The sequence below is a fragment of the Nannospalax galili genome, unplaced genomic scaffold (assembly GCF_000622305.1).
Source record: "Nannospalax galili isolate Female #2095 unplaced genomic scaffold, S.galili_v1.0 scaffold1201, whole genome shotgun sequence".
Taxonomy (NCBI): domain Eukaryota; kingdom Metazoa; phylum Chordata; class Mammalia; order Rodentia; family Spalacidae; genus Nannospalax; species Nannospalax galili.
In genome coordinates this window covers 440,711-460,874 of record NW_008344558.1, presented here as the reverse complement: position 1 = coordinate 460,874, position 20,164 = coordinate 440,711, and the positions used below count along the sequence as shown (strand labels likewise).

The 20,164-nt window shown below is 46.7% G+C and overlaps 1 protein-coding gene across 1 annotated transcript in view; it reads right to left on the bottom strand.

The window, feature by feature from the left end:
* The window catches only part of Spsb4 (splA/ryanodine receptor domain and SOCS box containing 4), an 87,835-nt gene extending 73,846 nt beyond the window's left edge, over positions 1 to 13,989 (bottom strand). Inside the window, exon 1 of the mRNA XM_008840716.3 lies at positions 13,830 to 13,989. The gene's annotated coding sequence lies outside the window, so the exon portion shown is untranslated. The remainder of the gene's footprint in view (positions 1 to 13,829) is intronic.
* Positions 13,990 to 20,164: the final 6,175 nt, after the last annotated feature.

Genomic DNA, 20,164 nt, shown 5'->3' with positions numbered 1-20,164 from the left:
GGCACTGCACGACATGGGTGTACTTACCTACATGCAGGCAGTACACACATACACATAAAATTAAAATATTAATATATATATATATATATATATATCCTTCTTACTTTAAGTTGTTTTTTCAAGTGTTGTATCAGGCAGGAAGGTCTAACAGACACCACCATACTGGTAGCACAACCCAACCAAAGGCCAGAAGGGGCAGGAAAGAACCAACATGAACAGGCACACTGAGAGCCTTTTTTTTAACCCTCCAGTTTTATTCTCAGCTCGTATTTTCTTTCCTTTCTGTTGTTAGGCCTCAGCTCTAGCTGATCTCAACTCTATCTAGAGAATTCTGGGTAATGTTTGATCTGAGAGAATACTAGATCACAGAAGTCTGCAACACTAGTCAATTTTAAGATGGCAGAATAAAGTTACTCATTTTTATATCTGAAATCACCCAAAATTAAGGAGAAAGAGAAACAGATATGCAAACTCTCTCTTCAGTAAAACCAGAACACATTTGTAACCCAAACCACAGCTTATGAGGAGAAGCTGCCAAACAATGTCAAAGGCTGCCCAAGGCAGTGAAGACCAAAGCCAGTGCAAAAGCACCTCCAGTAGCCACCTGTGGCTGAGGAGCTGGGAAGAAGCAGGCAGAGCGGGCCGGCAGCTGGAGTTCCTGAAGGAAGAACCCAAGGTCTAATCCTCAGGAACAGGATATGCAGTCTGGTGTCGCCAACTGCGTTTGGCATCTCGAGGAATGAGGAGGGCAGGGTTACAGAGGAAACCACAGATCTGCCATCTTCAAAGCAGTGTGTTGGTGAGGCATGGGGAGGAGGAGGGCTCTGAATTGGGAGAAGCCCACGGCTGTGAGGCTCTGCAGACTTGACAAGAAGCAACAAACTACAAAGTCCTGGGAACCAAGTTTCTTTGAACCACAGAGCAAGCCTGTGCTCTTACCATAATTTCTGGCACCACTTTTGCTCACACTGACTGTGAAATCCTGATCGAAGACAGTATACCTCTAAGAGGAACCAGTGCTAGATAGACTTAAAGATGCTACTGGAGTGCAGGCCGATGGCTCAGCTGGTAAAGGCACTTGTCACAGGTCTGACTGCCTGAGTTTGATCCTGAGACTCACATGGTAGAAGGAGAGAACCATTTCCCATGAGTTGTCCTCTGACCTCCACATGCACGCTATGGCATGCATGCATCATCCCCAAAACACACACACACACACACAATCAATAAATAAGTATAATTAAAAATTTTAGAGATGCTATCAGAGAAATAAAGGAGCAAAAGAACAGAAAAAAACAGTAAATAAAAAAGTCGTCATTAAGAACAGCTGCCATCAAGCAGATAAAAACTGATCAAATCTGTAAACTACCTTTGTAGTTACTCATTTTACAAGGCAGGCAGTCTAAACAAAAGGTTAAATTCATTTTACATGTTATTAAAACTATAACTTCCACAACTAAAAATAAAACACAAACCTTTTAAAATTGTCAGAAGGAACAGGACACAAAGTAAAACAGACTGTAACCTGAAAGATTTTGTTTTAAGAAGAGATTGAAGCAAGAAGACAGAAAGACATAAAATGTGATAGTAAAACTAAAACCAAAGTAGTAACCATGTCAATGAATGGCCATAACAATTTACTCAAAAGAAAGACTCTGAAACCGGGGAGCAAGACAAAATCTCTACCCACATGCAACACGTTAGAGCCAGCCCCAAAGCCAAGTAAGTCAGCCAAATGGAAAATGCCGGAAGCTCAAACACAGAGCAGCTCTGTGTAAGCTCACACCAAGAAGGAACTGCAGCCTTAGCACGAGGCTGGGAAAGTTGGTTTCAGGGCAAAAGGTTTTAAATGAGACGAAGAAGAATACTTTAGAGTAATAAAAAACATGACCAGTAGAAGATCCACCATGAAATAGCACCACCGTAATTCACAGAAAAAGCTAGAAGAGCTACAAAGAAGGGTCAGAGACACAGCACAGGCAGGTCATTTTAATTTCTGTCTTCCGGCTCATGATGGATTGGTTCACCAAATGAAGTAGAGACATAGAAAAGGTAAAGCTTACATAATTAATAAGACAGATCTAATTGAAGTATGTATCATGTTCTGTACCTCAAAAGCAAAGAATACATGTTCTTTCTGGTGTTCTTGGAACCATCAAAAATTTTCCCACATATTAAGCCACAAATAAAACCTCAGAAAGCAAACATAATACAACAAAAAAATTCTTTAAACAATTCAGATTTTTAAAATTCATATAAAATTGTATATTTAGAAAGTAGCAGAAAAAAATCCATCCATTAGAATCTGTGGGATAACTCTGACACAATGTTCAGTGGAAATCATGGGTAATGTATTATGATAAATTTTCAGAAACAATTGTGCATGTGTGTGTGTGTGTGTGTGTGTGTGTGTGTGTGTACATGTGCCTCATGTGCGCATGTGGAAGTCAGAAAACAGCTTGTGAGAATTAATTCTCTCCTTCTACTATGTGAGTTCCAGGGATCAAACTCAGGTCATCAGGCTTGGTGGCAAGCACCTTTATCTCACCAGCCTTCACACTGATAAAATTTTTAGATGAACATATATGAACTAAGCATGATTAGGTGGAATTAACAGAAACCCCAAGAGCTGGTTCTTTTGTGGGGGGGGCAGAATATTCAAAACCAAAAAGTTAAACCAATAAAACATATAAACCACCTAGTCTGGTTTAGTCAACTCTACTGTATTTTCTAGTCGCTATTTTCTGTGATAAGCCTGTCAGACACCCTCAGCATGCTTACAAAACGGCATAATGATGTGACAGCTTCCCTTTACTGCTGCTTCTTCCCCAAACATAATTACAGTTGAATCATGAGAATTACAGAACAAATCTAGTTGGTGGGTCAGGGAACCCAACAAAATACCTGACCAGCACTGATCCAAACTGCCAAGGTTATTAAAAACAAGGACAGTTCAAGAGACCATGTCATCCAAGAGAGTCCAAGGAGACAAGGACCCAACATAGGATGGGATCTTGGATGTGACGCTAGTGCAGAATAAAGGACTTGGGTAAAATCAAAATCATTTGTATGGCCATACTGGTTCATTGATTGTGATAAATGTGTAACACTAAAGCATGATTTCATCGTAGAAGCTGTGTATATGTGGGGGCAATAATGACCCCTCTATACTGCTGGTCTAGTCCTCCCTGCTTTGCTCTTTCCTCTTCTCCCCTGTGCTGGACATTGAACCCAGGACCTCATGCATGCTAGGCAAGTGCTTGGCCTAATACAAATTTAAAGCTATTCAAAAAGTAAAACATTATTAAATCTTAAACCAATTCCCTCAATTTGATGAAATGGCCAAATATGTGCTCAAATTAAACTTCACCTCTTACCTCATCGTCTCACCTTACATGATACATTTAGATACATTTTGTTTTCTTTTTTAAAATTTTTTATTATTTTCATTTTATGGGTATGAGTATATTGCCTGCATGCATGTAAGTGAGCCCGTGTCATGCAATGCCCATAAAGGTCAGAGGACAACGCTGAATTCCCTGGAACTGTAGTTACATATGGTTGTTAGCCGCCATGTGGATACTGGGAATTGAACCCAGGTCCTCTGTAAGAGCACCAGTACTTTTGGGGCTGGAGAGATGGCTCAGCAGCTAAGAGCACTGACTGCTCCTGCAGAGAATGTGGCTTCAATTCCCAGCACCTATATGACTGCTAAGAATCGTCCTTAACTCCAATTCCAGGTTCCAGGGGAATCTGACGCCCTCTTCTGACCTCTGAGGCATTGCATGACACGGGTGCACTCATATACATGCAGGCAATACACTTGTACACATAAAAAATAATAAAAATAATTTTAAAAAGAACACCAATATTTTTAACTGCTGAGTCATCTCTCCAGCCCGTTTAATTTTCTTCATGTCCATACATTCATAAAATACTAGTGGATTTCTTTTTTTAATTGCTATGGACGTTTATTCAAATAATTTTCCCCAATATTAACATTTTCACATATTACTAAGTATGCTTTAAATACATGTCTTCAGTGACTAAATTATTTAAAAACAATGAAACATTATCCATTTAATGTAATCTTTTTAAAGGGAGGAAGATAAGACATAAATATATAAAATGAGAAATGAAAATGAAAATGAAAACAACAGCTAGGTATGGTGATGCACACTTGCATCACGAGGCTGAAGCAGGAGGTTCAAAAATTTGAGGCAATCCAGACCCTGTTTCAGTATAAATGGGTGGAGAAAGTTAGCAAAGTGACATGGTAAAAGAAAAAAAAAAAAGTCAGACATTGTTTATTTAATATAGAGAGTTACCTACTACACAGATTATCAACAAATTATTGGCAAACACCTACAAATGGATATGAAAAGATCATCCAAAAATCAAAATGTGAAACACTATCAACAGTACACACACACACACACGCACGCATGCACACGCACACGACTGGTGGCTCTTCTGTGAAGATGCTCTATGAAGAGAGAATCTGGATTTAACTACACACACACACACACACACACACACGCATGCACACACACACACACGCACACACGTGCACACACACGCATGCACACGCACACCCACGCACATGATATGAAAGCAGAAGCAGGACTTGGGGGAGGAAAGGAAGTGGAGAAGTGGAGAGAAAGAATGGGGGTGGTAGGGAGGCAGCTGTGAGCAAGGCACAGCGGCACATAGGCATGAACATGACATTATGAAACAGTATTTTGTATGCTAACAAAAAAAGCTGAAAAGCAAAGAAAGGTGTTCTATGAAAGACATAATGGAAAAGGGACAGCACCACTAGAACTGATGGTGTTCTACTAAGAGATTAATGAAGACCAAAAAGTTGAGTCACTCCTTGCAGATGTGGAAAAGCAGACAGATTCATACATCATGGAACTGAATGGAATCTAGTCTAACCTAATGGATGGCAAATTAACTCCATCTTTCAAAATTGCAAACGTACACATAACTTTTGATCTAGCAAATTCCACCTTCCCCATTAATAAATGTTACTGTGACTTGGGAGATTCCTCTAATGCATTGGGAGCAGCAGCTCTGGGTCAGCTTCTTCCTAAGTCCTGGATGTCCCATACTGGGGCAGCCAGGTGGATGTTCTCCCTTCAAGTTCTATTCCTACACAGCAGCAGGCAGGACTCCTGAAGAGTTATCACATTGGGGGTATGACAAGGTGGGCAATAAATAACCCTTTACTGCTATCCAGTGCAAGGCCCTCATATTCATTAATATTAGCAAGCCACTAAGGAAACCAGCAGTAGTGACACATAACAAATGGCAGGTGACCTAGGTGAGCTGGACTCTCTGTCCACTGGGCCCTGGGCAAGGACTTAAACCTCTGAGACTCATCAGGAAAGTGCTGCTGGTTCCTTCCTTCCCTTGCCTTCCTTTGCAAGGGTCAGGGTTGACATCGGTTGCATCTAGCACCAGGCTCCCAGGAAAAGACAAGGGCTCTTTAAGTTGTGCAAGCCCTCTGACACTGCTATAGCTTCTTACTATGGACTTAACATCCATACTGAGTGCCCAGAATTCAATGTGAAAGCGTTTGACGGTGGAGCCCTTGAGAAATGACCAAGAACCTTGTCCTGCAGCTGGCTGGACAGTTATTCATATGAACTCTCAGCAAGAGAGGTCCTATGCACTACTCCTATGTAAGCTCAAACCAGACAAAATCCCAGCATAGACATGGGGAAGTCGGTAAGAAACCTCAAAGCAATCTAAGGAAATTTTGGATGGGATTCTTGGTAGGTTAACCAGGCTCCAGTAGATGGACCCACACTGAAGGACACTTGGGGACACAAATTAGGCTCTATCGGTCTTTTTTTTTTTTTTTTTTCTTTTGGTCTTTTTGAGACAGGATCTCCTTGTAGCCCCAGCTGTCCTGGATTCACCATGGAGACCAGGCTGGCCTCTGCCTCCCAAGTGCTGGGATTAAAGACCACGCCTGGCCTAGGTCTTATTACGTATATATATATATATAATGTCTTATATATACTAGAGCACATTAAATTGGGTGGGTGCAATCAGGGGAGGTGTGGATAGGGGAGGAAATCTAGTATCTATGTTGTGTAAAAATTGCAAAAATTCAAAAAAAAATAAAGCATTTAAAAAAGGGGGGGGGCTGGAGAGATGGCTCAGTGGTTAAGAGCACTGACTGCTCTTGCAGAGGTCTCAGGTTTGATTCCCAGCACCCCCATGGCGGCTATGAACCATCCTTAACTCCAGTTCCTGGGGAATCCAAAGCCCTCTTCTGACCTCCGTGGCGTTGCATGACACGGGTGCACTCACATACATACAGGCAATACACTCATACATATAAAAATAATAAATATTTTTTTTAAAAAAGAATCCTGTCCTGGTCCCCTGAGCCTCTAGGGTCCTACTCCAACCTCTGTATAGCCCAGGCCAGCCAGGAGGGCTTTCTGGCCCTGGTCGCCTGCTTTGTGCTGAAAGCACTCCTGAGGATCAAAAGCTATGCCTACATTCCCATTCCTTAGAAAGTATTTCCTGTCTTCAGGAGACCTTAAGGGCCCACACACAAGGTAGGCACATGTGTGGGCTGTTGAGAGGAGATGCCCAGCTCAGGGAGGCTCTCGGTGGGCTCATTCTGATCCTGGAGCAGAGAGCGAGCCAGGGCTGAAATTAGAGGAGGTGGGACTACTGGGCACTGTGTATGCCCATCCTCTCTGAGAAGCTGCTCTTGACCGTACCCAGCTGGTGCTTTCCTTAGACCTGCTCTGCACTTCCCCTGCTTCATTTTTCATTCAGTAAACACTTAGTGTATTCCTGCTGTGTGCCAGGCATGGTGCAGCTGGGAGCTGAGGACATGGCAGTGCACTACCAGGCTTAGCTCTGCCCCATCTCTCCAGTTAGCCACATTTCATCGAGTTTCTAGCACAGCACGTAGCATGTGCCAACTTTCTGATGGGAATAAACCTAGTAAGCAGCAGGCACACTGAACCACACCAAAGAGCACTGAATCCACTCCCCAAACCAAACCAAATATCTACACCATGCTTGGATGGTAATGCTTAATAATGACACTACCCTGAAGCATCCGCTTCTCCCTGAAACTTCAGTCATGGCTGAGCAAGAAAACACAAACTTAAATTGCCGATTGTCCTTCCCGGGACCCTAGCGGGTGTTCCTACCCAGCAGGGCAATGAGGCAGAATGAAGATGGAGATTTGACTGAAAAAACTGCATCATAACTTGTAAACCACTGAGGCTTCTTAAACAGTGTGGCAAGTCTCAGGGATTTATCTTCAAGGAGCTTAATGGCTGCTGCGGGCATTTGATGGTAGCCTGAGTGGCATGCCCTCCCCTCAACCTGGCCTTAGAGTTTAGACTTGCTGGAGTCAGGGGTAAGGGCAAGTTTCCTTTCTTTAACAAACAGTAATAATATTCCTCTGGGAATCCACAACTCCAGGAAAGTACAAAATCCAATCATTCCCCTCTAGGAAAGTGCACCCCAGAGGGGTTAGACCCAGAGACAGCTGTGAATAAGGACAAAGACTGAAAAGAGCAAGGTGATGTGGCACCAATGAACTTTCTTTAGCAGACTGCAGGGTACTTTGACTCTGTCCCACCACACTTAGCAGTAACACAGGGCTGATTGTGCTCTGCTTAATAAACTCTCCTAAAGGTTTTACGAAAAAGTTCACTCCTAACCCTAACTCTAACCCTTCCAGGATGTTCCAAAATGCTTCCCCAGCCCACCTCCCTCAGCAAATCCCTTCTCTGTACTCTCTGTACTCCCAGCTTTCTCCTTTCCGGGATCTGTCCCTCTCTGCTCCTGCATAACACCTTCATGTGCATATCTGTGTAATTCCATTGCTTAGCCATCAACACCTCTGGGGCTCCCTGACCCCCACTCTGTGCTTTCAAAGCCTCTGTGCTTGTTTCCAGTAACTTATGACAAAAGGCCAGATTGGGCCACCACCAGGCAGCTGGGTTTCCTTCACTGAGTTCCCAGGACTTCATCCACACAGAAAATGGTGGGTGTATGTCTTGGAATTGCACAGAGTAAAACAGCATGCAGCCTCAGGGAGTACTTCCACCAGGTAAGTCCAGAGAGCAACAGCAGGGCCATCCATACCTGCCCAGCTTGGAGCCAATGGACTGTCTACACACTTTTCCTGCCACAAACATTAAGTTGAGGGACTATTTTATTAAAAGATGCTCATTCACAATGAACCCACCAATAGTGAATGAATGATGGCACCCCCGGGCTTTATTCACAGATGTCCATTCACTTTTCCCGTAACACACACAGGGAGCTCACACTACAACTGGCTAGGCCAGCCTTTTCCCCCAGCACTCACAAAGGCAGCCATCTGTCCAGTCCAGGTGGGGCTGACTCCTGCCCACCCCATCTAGAGCTGAATCAATGAGGCTTCCCCAGCCCTGCCTCCTCCTCAGGTTTCCATGGAATCCTCCTCCCACGTGACACAGAACCAGGGGCTCCTGGGGTGGAAGCTCAGATGTGAACCAGCAAGGGAAGCAGGGGCTGGGAGGTAGGGGGTTTGCTGGGTGGTGACCAGGCCAGCACGTTCTACAAGGTCATTTGAAAGAGACAGAGCTCAGAGCCTGTGAGGCCACATCCAGTCCTGGCAGGCCTGGTTATGGTGCAGCTGCCCTGTGCCCAGAGAGCTTTGCGGCTCCCAGCCATATGTGATTTGTTTTGCAGGACATCTGTCCTCTGTGAGGCCCAAACGTGGCTCAGGCTGGAGTAAAACATGACAAGATGGGCTTGAGGCCCTAAAGGTGCTGCCAGTGGGACTCCATAGGGAAACTTCTATTAAAAGAACACAGTAATCGGCATGTCCAATTTCTCATTTATCTCCCAAGATGAATGGCACCCGGTGGACATAACTGTTTGTCTGAAAACAGGTTTCCTGAAAGAAAAATGGGACTATTCAAGCCTCAGGGTTTATCTAGGCATTTGCACTAGGGACCTAAGTAAGGGTCCCTCTGTTAAGCCTGAAGCATCTCTTGGGTGTAATTGAGAAAGAGAGCAGAGAGGGAGGAAGGAAGACAGGAGTGAAGGACATTCATGGGAGACAACTGCTCCAGCCCAAGGAATGGGCTCACTAACGGGACCAAGCCCACTCATTTCTGGAAAAGGCAGAGGTCTGGCTCACCATAAATGACAATTCACAGAATCACAACTCAGGCGGGTGGCACTGGCACTACTCTGGCTGCTCCTGCACATACGGCACCAGTGGTGGCATGTCCACAGCAACATTCCTGCCTGCCCCATAAGGGCAGCACCATAGTCACATTTTAGTCGTCTGCCCCCTCTTCTCTTCAACTCTGGCCTCTACAGATGTCTCTAGCCCTGCCTGCCCTCCCCAGTACCAGATCACCCACTAGAGGCCCCTGGCTACTCTAGATGTGGGTGACCTTTGGGTGACCGTGTAGAGCTGCTTTCCTAAGCCTCCCACTGTGCACATGTCCACCTTCTGAACACCACAGGACATTCAGGGCCCACACTCGTGCTGGGCAAAGCTCAGCCTCTTCCATCTTCCATACCCCAAGTTCACCCTAACCCTAACCCTAACCCTAACCCTAACCCTAACCCTAACCCTCTTCACAGGCCTTCACTTCTGCTGTCTGCCCGTCTCCTCCATTCCAAGCTTTCCACTTTGCCTGTCTCACCCCTGCCCCTCCCCCAATGCCTTCTACTTCCTCTTACATCACACCTTACCAGGATTATTGCAGCAGTCTCCTAAGAGGGTCTGAGATCCTCATCTTTGCCCTCTAACCCACCCTCCATGCTGCCAAGCTGACCACTCACCTGCTTGTTCAAACATGCACCCGTTAGGTTGGCACCCAAGGTCCCCGAGACTTGCTCTTGGTTTTTTGTACCATAGTCAGCTTCCCCTTAATAACCACCTCCAACCAGTGGTGACAGGCTCTCCTCAGGTTGGTGCACCCTTTCATACCCCTGCCTTCTGGGGCCTGCCTGCTTTCTCTGCCTGCTGACATGCCCTCAACTCCCCCATGGCACCCTCCATCCCACTGTATCTTCTTCTCTCTCCCCCATGGTATCTTCATCTTAGCTGTTTAGTCCCACTGATGTCTCCTGCACCATGTGCTGTTTTCTTGAAGGTGAGCCAATTACCACCTGCCTCCTAGACCTGTCCTATACACACTACCTGTCTGCATTAGAAGTATCTGTTAAATCCAGGTGTGATGGCACACATATGCAATTTCAGCACTTGGGGGAGGAAGTGAAAAGTGCAAGAGTTTGAGGCCCAGCCTGGGCTACACTGTGAGTTCTAATCCAGCCTGGGCTGCAAAGTGTGACCCTGTCTCAAAATATTAAAAGAAATGCTTGTTGAAGAGAGAATACTCTGCATTTACACTACATTTTGTGTTTTTACCAGTAGGTATTTTTTCCACAATTCACTTATACATTTTAAATGGGGATTAATTACCAAACTCAATATGTGAAGCAAGAATCCTATGCAATCCAAACTCCACAAAGTATGGTAACTTATTGAGGGGGTCTTTCCCAAAGAATGAGTTAGATTCCTGCTTCTAAGAAGCCTGTTTCTGAGACCCTTGTTTCTGAGAAGCAGCAGAAAGCCAGTTAGCTTATGCAGGAACTATATTTCATTTAAATGTGCTGCTGGATTTTTAATTTTTAATTATTGATCTTTTTTGCTAAGTGTGAGTGATCATGTTCACACAAGTTAAGTGCATATGTTACATACCTTTTTTAAATGACTACCAAGATAGGCTTCCGATGATTTTGACCTAGGTCCCTCCACCCTCTTAATTTTCCATATCCCTTGGCTTGTAGCTGGGGATGGGGGTGGGGGGCTCCTGAAGATCTTTTCTTCCTGTGCCAAGAGAGGAGGGACCTTTTGGGAGCACCGAAGTGTGGCAATGAGCCAGGCAGCTTAGAAAAAATTAAAAAACTGGGGCATGGTGAGTTGCACTGGTCCTTTTCCTCAAAGGGCAAAGAGCTCTCATGGGCCTGAACCTTGACCACTTCCTGGGACAGGAAAGACGCCTCTAGGACAGGCTTTTGTGTAGGGTGAGAAGGTTCCAGTCCAGTCCTATGACCAGCCAAGGGTTGAAGAACAGCAGGGGAATAAGCCTTTGGAGGAATGGAACAAAACCAAGATTTAAGATCTTAGGCCAGGGCTCAGGGGTTGAGGGAGAAGCAAGTGATGAAAAGAGGCGGCTGTCATCAGTAACCAGGCCTGGAAAGCCTAGCCTGGCACATCCAGATTTTATTGTGAACAGCCTGGGCGAGGTCTTAGCTAGGGAGGAATTCGACCTATTTTCAATTTTAAAGGTAACTGCTTCTTACTGATGGATAGTTATAACTATCAGTTTATGTCTAAAAAATTGAATCTTATAGCCTTAACACACATTCTTCCTCACTGACTGAGATAGGGCACAAAGGGTTTCATGTTATTTCTATTTCACCGAGTGTGTGAGCTGTCTATAGCCTGTCCTTTGGGGATTTTGCTAGTTGACTTGAAGACTCTTTTACACAGTTTGGACTAAGGCTCAGGGGTGTAGCACATGTCTAGCATACACAAAGCCCTGGGTTCCATTCCCAGCTCAAACACATCCCCAAAAGAATCTTATAAAGCATTTAAATAGATGAAACCATTTCAATAGGAGTAGCAATTCTTTCCCCAGTTTACTATATGTCTTTTGACTGCTTCTGGTAATTTCTTTTCCTTGCAGATTTTATTTTAATGTCATTGAATGTATCAGACTTTAAAATGAAAGAGAAATGCAAATTGAAGGGGTGCCAGGTGAACTGGTAGGTTGAATTTTGCTTGCCACTTGCCAAGAGTGACTTAAATTCTTTTTATTGCCATTGTTAAAGGAAATTTAAAACATGGAATGGAGCTGGAAAGATGGCTTAGTAGTTAAGAGACTGGCTGCTCTTGTAGAGGACCTAGGTTCTGTTCCCAGCACCCATATGGTGGCTAACAACCCTTCATAACTCCAGTTCCAGGGAATCCAATGCTCTCTTCTGACCTCCTTGGGCATTGCATGACCCAGGTGCATTTACTTACATGCAGGCAAAATACTCATACACATAAAATAAAAATAAATTAATTAATGAAAATTTTAAAAATCCCATGGAGGCCAGGTGTGGTGGCACATGCCTTTAATCCCAGCGCTTGGGAGGTAGAGGCAGGTGAATCTCTGAGATTGAGGCCAGCCTGTCTCCATAGGGAGTTCCAGGCCAGTTGGGGCTGCAGGTTGCACCTGTCACAAAACAAAACAAAACAAAACAAAACAAAAGCAAAGCAAAACAAAACCATGGAATCAGGGTATGTGTCTTAGGGGCTGTGGACTTGGATAAAGCATGTTTATGCTACAATTTTAATTTTTCTATAAAGTGGGTTTATTTGCAGCTCCTCCCCCCAAATACTGAAGGGTTTGGGGAGGGTCCAGAGGAAAGGACTTGAGGAACAACCCCCTTTCCCCCATCAGCTTGAGAGACAGAAACTGGAGGGTTTAGATGGAGGACAGAGGTGCCAAAATGAGGAAAGCCTCAGCGGCAGGCAAGTGTTCTGATCCCTTCCCACTGGGCAGAGTTCTCCTTCGAATTAATTAGCTTTCCCTGAGCCACTTCCCCTCTTTCAGATTCAGCTCATCAAACTTCGGGGGACAGAATACGAGTGGGAGGCTAATAGGAGTGAACTCCTAGTTCACACTCTAAATCCTGGAGGATGAAGGTGGGTGCTCAGAAGAGTTGCGGACGTCAGAGAATTTGCTCAAGGTCATATCGCCGGCTGGTGATGGAACAGAATTCGAACCCAAACCCTGACTGCAGAACCAACAGTTATGGATATCCTCAAGACGGTAGTACAAAAGTGTCCTTTTCTCCCTTCCTGGACGCAGCAGCCAGCCCTTGGCCATGGGGCGGCGGGAGCGACTCTCCCCTGGTCTCTCCAAACCAGAGGTTTGGGGCTCCGTGTCCTCTCCTGGCTCCCGGCCCATGCGACCAACGTGGACGCATTTGCGGCGCACTGGGCTCTGGCTTCCTCCATGCTTCCCAGAGCCCAGCGCCCAGGACTCTTGAAGCTGGTGATCCGCTCCAAGTTTGTCTCCCAGCCAGGCCCGGAACTGGCCGCTAGCAGCTCTGGGGCCAGGCAATCAGTCTTCACTGCCAGTGTCTGAGATAAACGGTAACAACCGTCACCTCTTCACCAACTCCTACTGCGTGCCAGGCGCTTTACTTCCGCAGCTCGGAATCCCACAGAGGAGCAGAACCCCCCCACTCTGCCCCCCTCCTCCGCCTTCCCCCAAGAATTACTATCCTCGGCTCAGAGAAGTGGGAGCTGCTACAGCTCTGGAAAGTTGGATGATACGCTTGGGCTCACAACGCTAGCTAACAACTGATGGAGTGCTTCCTGGGTGCCAGGCACAGGTCTCTGCAGCACCCCACAGTTCAGCCCAACACACTGGGGAAAGGGGCACAATTATCATGCCCATCTAACGGATGAGGAAACCGAGGTTTGGTGCCTGCCCAAGGTCACCCCAGCGAATGATGTGGGACCGAAACCCAACCAGCCTGGAGGCCGGAGGCTTGTGTCTTTTGCACAGAGAATCAGCAGGTATCGACCGCATGGTACCAGAGACTGGCCCCAGCCCAACGACCCCAGGGCTGTGCGCAAACTAATCAACTGGCAAGGCCACAATTCTCAGACTTTCCCGGGAACTGGGAGGGACCAGAGAGACCCCAAGAACACCGGTTGGGACCGGTGGCTGCCCCAGATCGCTCCTTACCAGAAGCTAGAGAATACTTACCATAAAAGAGAGGGCGAGCGCCTGCCCAGGAGGAATCCCCAGCGCTGGCAGGTCCCGGAGCCGGGAGAAGGTCTGCTGCCTCCGCCGCCCACTCCGAGGCGCCAGAGCGACCCCACCGATGCTCCTGTTTCCTCTGCACAGCCAGCAGCGTGTCCTCCCGGCTGATGCCCAGCAGCAGCGCCCTCAATCCACGCACCGTGACCCGGAGTTGGGGACCTTCTTGGTGAAGTTGGTGCTCAGGCACGACGAGAGGGCGTCAGGGTAGGGCCCAGGATGGCGACGCGCCAGACTGCGCTGACCTCAGGAGCGAGCGGAGGCGGCCGAAGCTTGGCGCCTGACCTGGAGGGCGGCGAGTCCCGCGCTCAGGGCGCACGGGCCGCACTTCGGCCGCTGGTCCCCGGAGCACCCGGCTTCTTCCCCAGCGTCCCGGGCGCACGCCGCGCTCGCTGCAGCTGTGGCCCGGGCTGCGGTGCGCTCGTCACGGTCCCCAGGGACTAAGCGCCTTTGTGCGCCGGGCGCGCTGGCCTCCGCGGCCAGCTCTGGATGCTGCAGCCGCCGCCTCCCCTCCTCCTCCGCGGCCGCCCGCTCCCCGCCTTCCCGGCCGGCCCGGAGGCTGCAGCTGAAAGCCGATCCGGCTGAGCTCATCCCTGAAGGCCACTAATCCAATAGCCGCGGAAGGCGCGGCCGCCGGGAACGCCCCTTCCCCCACCATCCCGCGCCCGGGCCGTCCCAGCTCGGGCCGCTGTCGGCGCCACCACCTTCTGGAGGCCACCACCTGGTAGGAGAGGGAAGTGGAACCCGCGCCCCTCGGCCGAAGCGGTGTGGTCGCCATTCACTCTTCTGCCGACTGGCGGGGGCACTCGCTCACCCACGAGCTCATTCATGCGCGCGGGTCCTCCCCCATTCATTCAAGCGTGCCTGGAGAGCCCGGGTGGGTGCCCCTGGGGGCGGGGGTGAAGGGAGGAGACGCCCAGATAGCTCTGGTGCCTGTTCTAGGCACGTGGGAAACCGCACCAAGGAAGAGGCTTGATAGCCTCCCTTCCGTAGACACACACATGTCCATACTATTTCTGCGACCAGGCTCCAATTCGTCTTTCAAAGTCCAATTTCATGCCGCAACGTGCTTCACCAGGCCTTCCCCGCCCACCTGAGGCCTGGGAGGTGGACCGCTGCTCTGAAGGCCAACAGCACTGACCTTAGGTGGCTTCCTTGCCAGCGTGGGCGGGCGTAGAGATAAGGAAGAGGGCGTGGCCAGAGTTGTGCTCCTTTGGGAAAACGAAGATTCTGGCCAGGGTGTCCTGCCTGATTCCAGAGTTGATATCAGGCCCACTCCACAGTCTTTATTGACCCAGATCCCCATCGACTGTAAACAAAGATCCTCGATTGGAAGTGTCCACTTTCTCAGGGACACAGAATACAAGTATAAGCAATCCATCTCTGGGAGGAAAATGTGTTGAGAAGGGCAATTTGAGAATACTTCCTTGTGGAAGTGGCTGCATGGATCAGCTGCTAGACGCCAAAGGCAGCACTGCCTCCTGGTAGGTATCTCCAATGGTACAGGTACCTCTAGCAGCACAGAGCCTGTGGTATGGCTGAAGCCAGAGCAGGAGGTAAAGTGAAACTGAACTGGTGCTTAGGGTCTTGGAGACCATCCAAGGGCTTGGCTTTTCCCCAAGATCAGATGGGCAGGCCTTTTGACCTTGACAGATTTGCTGTCCAGAAAGATCTCTCAGCAGCAGAGTAAATAGATGGATAGATAACAGAAATCAGCTTGGAAAGTACTGCAGAGATCCAAGTAATAAATGATGCTTTATCAATCAGGACAGCTTGGTGGGGTGGCAAAAGGGCCTAGTGATCAAATCTTTACGATGCTTATTCTACATCTCTCTCTCTCCCTCTCTCTGTCCCCCTCCCCCTCTCCGTCTCCCTATGCCTATGCATCTCTGAATGCCCTGTGTTTACACAGAATAGCTGCTGAAGGAATGCTACCCACCCTAGATTTTTCCCCCCTGGGATTTCCTCCCACAAGGAAGCGTGTGCCATTTGTTGTGACACTGACAGAACTGGACAGTAAGAGATGAGACCTGAGGCACTAGCAGAAGTGACGGGAAGCTTAAATAAGACTTTCCAGCTGTTCTTTTCTCCACCTGCACCCTCCACAATTTGGCCAGCAATGGGGCAACAGAATCTCCCTCCAAGCCCCAAATAGCAGAGGCCTGGTTTTTCTGGGTAAATGTGAGCAAATGTCTATTCACCCCAAATAGGGCAACTGTGACAGACCACAGAAGTAAATTCCACCCAAGTTCAACTTGATGAACCAATGAGCTCACTGAGGTTACTTGCAGGAGCATGGATGACTCCAAGGCTGCTGGGTATATCACTGAAAAGCCCGCCTGAAAAACCCATCCCAGTGTGGGCACTCAAGAGTGTTCCATCCATGCAGCTCCCTGCAGGATTTAGTCAGCTCCACAAAGGAGTCTCCCCACCCCAACTTTTATAACCCCATCGCAGCTTTTATAACCTTGAGGACCTGCCTTGTGAATCTTGTAACTTTCATGAGATTCCTGAGGTTTGTAAGATTTATTAGTTTCCTAGGTCTTATTGAACCACCCTCTCCTACTAAGGAAACATTTCAACTCAGAAGAAATCAGGGCATAACAAGGTGAGACAATTTGCCTTTTGGGGAACAGCCAGGATAACTGGATCAAAAGTTCTTTATAAACTGAAGCCTGCACCCTCTAAACTGTTGTCTGGTAATTCCTGACCCTTGATAGTCATATCCTGTCTCCTTTCCTCTGAAATGTAGGCTACTTTTATTGACTTGATTTTCACAAATAGAATACAGTAGGACAGACAGTATGTCCCTCCCAAGTTTGCGCAATGAAAAAATGGGCTTTGTGATGGGTGCTCACTGTCTCCTGCTTCTTTGTAATTGCCTCCCTGAAAGAAACCGGCTGCCAAGTTGTGAAGAAGCCGTGGACAGAGATTTTCTTGGTGAGGGACTGAGGCTTGCCACCAACTTTGGAACTGAACTGGGCAACATATCCCTCCTCAGCTGAGCCCATCAAACTTCAGCCCTTTCTGATGTCTTGACTCCAACCTCATGAGACATCTGAGTCAGAGAGATGAACTGAGCTGTACTGATTCACAGGGTCTCTCTGTGTAGCCTCGGCTGACCTGAAACTATATAGCCCCAGCTGCCGCAGAACTCACTATGTAACCAGGCTGGCCTTGAACTCACAGAGATCTTCCTGCCTCTGTTTGCTAGGATTAAAGGAATTCACCACCACATATGGCTGCTGGTGCTGATTCTTAATCAGTGGGTACACTAAGAAAATGTATGTGATTTTATGCTTCTGAATTTGGGGGTTGTTTGTTAATTCACCAGTGATAACTAATGTAAGATGGTCTTAACTGTCAGGGAGTGAATATAAAATAAATCCTTGATGAACTAGAACAAAAGAATGGTTCCAAAGAATGCACACAGAATCTAAAATAAATCCTTGATGAACTAGAACAAAAGAATGGTTTCAAAGTAGTCAATGGACATAGGCAGGTACCGTGGGCTTAAATCTCAGTTCAGACTTATTGGGTCTTAGCCTTCTCATTTGATAAACAGGGACAGAGAATTTCTCCTGAATCTGGTTTTGTAATGCACACAGTACTAAGTACTAAGTAAATATTTTTTCTTCTACTGCTTACCAGGAAACTAACATTTACAGCATTCTTAGAATTCAAGGGATAAAGAAGAGCCAAGCCCAGGCAGAAGGTCCAGGAGGGAGTATCCAAAATCTCTTTTTAGATGTCTTAGTTGTACAAGTTTGTGTATGACGTCATAATTCAGTACATGAGAGCTCTGAGCCCCACCTTCCCCACTCTCTTCTCCTACTTTGTTTTCAGTCACTTCCCAGGTGTCAGGTCTCAAAACCTTGGATTCCTCCTTGGTCTTCAGAAGCAATAACCATGGTTTTATGGCAGTTGAGGGAAAGCTGTAAGTTCTGTGGCATTTTGGAGTACGAAGATTGCAGGGAGGAGGTTTGTGTCAGGGCAGGAGAAAGGGAATGTAGAATCTGTCTGTCTTCCCCAGGAACAGACTGTTCAACCTGGCCTACAGAGCGATATGGCCCAGAGGGTGCTCAGTTCTTAGATCTTAGATCCTGTTCCTCTCTAGTGCAATAATCTCTACTAGGTATCAGGACTGACTTCATTAAAAAAAACCATCTGACATACCCTTCGTCACTACTCCTTGTCCACAGACAGGATGGGCACTTCTTCCTGGCTCCTGCCCCCAGTCTAATTTCAGCTCCCTTCATCTGGCTCTGGGACAGGACATAATAAGACTGCAGAGCTCCTCCAGTGAACCCAGCGTCTGCTCCAGGGCACCTACTGACCTTTGTCCCTGATGTGAACTTGCCCCAGGTACCTCTAATTCTTTCAGTTTGCATGCATGGTAACTTCTCTAGGAAGCCTTTCTGCACCTCAGGCTTGACAGATGTCCTCCAGTATGTGTCCTTCCTTCCCAGCCTCACTGTGGCTGTTGCCTCTACTCTTTCTCCCTTTCCAAGGGCAAAACTGTCTTTTTCATCTTTATAGCTTTTGTAACTCACCTGCATTTCCTTCTTGTTAATTTCTCAAGACACAAAGCTCTGTGTTCTTCCAGAGTAGTTGGGTCCCTTCTTTGAGAACCCCACAGCACTGTGCTGCATTCCCTTGGTTTTGTCACCTCTATAAGCCCTCTAACATTTTTCAGATCACATCCCTGCATCCAACAGTGACTCTTCTCTTAAGAAAAGAAGGGGGGGCCACTAAAGTGATGGCTCAGTGGTTAAGAGTACTGGCTACTCATGCAGAGGACCCAAGTTCAGTTCCCAGCACCCACATGGAGGCTAACAACTATTCATAACTCCAGTTCTGGGGCATCTGATGCCCTCTTCTGTCCTCCATGAGCATTGCATGCATGTGGTACACTTACATAGGTGCAGGCAGAACACTCATGCACATAAAAACTTAAAAAGGATAACTGACATAATATTTGTAAATGTTTTTCATGTCTAGTATAATTCAATAAAGACAATGAATCTTTAGTATAAGACTGCTTCGTTCCAGTGCTTCTGGCATTCTGCTTAAAGCCTGGTAGAAAGGAGCTAGCCAGGAAGGCTTGTGGGATGAGTGATTAAAGACAAAAGAAAGACAATGGATGGAATGAGGAAGGCAAGCTGCATTTTCTAACCTCCCCCTTTCCTTTTTTTTGTTTGTTTTTTTTTTTTTTTTTTTTTTCATTTAAGGCACTGGATAATCGAAATTGGATTAGTCACAGTTCTTAGTTCATGACACATTGCCATCACCAGCTTATACCTGGCCCGCCCTTACTTACTCATAACATAGTAAACAACACCCAATATAAGACCTAGAGTACTTCCCATCAAGATATGCAGCTGTTCTTACCTATCGTTTGCCTCTTTTTTGATGGTCATTATTGTCGATTGACAGTCTCTAGATTCACATAGAAAATTAATCCATGGGTATGTCTGTGAAGGGTTTTGATTGGATCAAGAGCAACCTTAAAAATGGGTGGTACCATTCTATGGGCTGGGGTCCTGGACTGAGTAAAAAAGACAAAGCAAGTGAGCGTTCATCACTGCCTACCTCCTGACTACAGATGCCTCATGTTCCTGCTGTCATGCCAATTAAACCTTCCTTCCTTAAGTTGCTTTTGCTGGATATATTGCACAGAAGCAAGAAAAAGAACTCATATTTAAAATTGGTACTGAGAAGTAGGTCTTTTGCCATGATAAACCTGATCATTTGGTTTTTTTTAGGCCATTGGAATTGGTTTGCAGGAGGAATCCAGAGGAGTTTGAAACTTTGGGTTATAAAAACTCTAGAGTGTTGTAAGCGGAACTTAACAGGTCATTTTGATGGGAGTCTGGAAGACCATAATGCCAGGAGAAATGCAAATAGTAGAGACCCAGCACATGGCATTTCGGGGGGGAACAAGAAACTGGGCTAGAGGCCATTCAAGTTATATTCTGGCAAAGAATCTGGTTTCATTTTGCCAGTGTCCTGAGGCTTGATTAAGACAGAATTTAAAAGTAAAGGACTAATTTGTTTGGCAGAGGATACTTCCAGGCAGGATGACTTTCAGGCTGATGCATGCCCAGTGTTCGCTGCTCTTATTCAAGTCTACTGTGAAAAAGAGTAGAAAGATGAAAACGTGAAGTTCGGCAAGGGAAAGAGTGGAGCAAGTTTAAAGCTATGAAAAGAAGTCTGCAGCAAAAGCAGCTGTTAATTTTTACGGAGATTAGCACCATTGAAGAACAACTTACTGTTTTTCA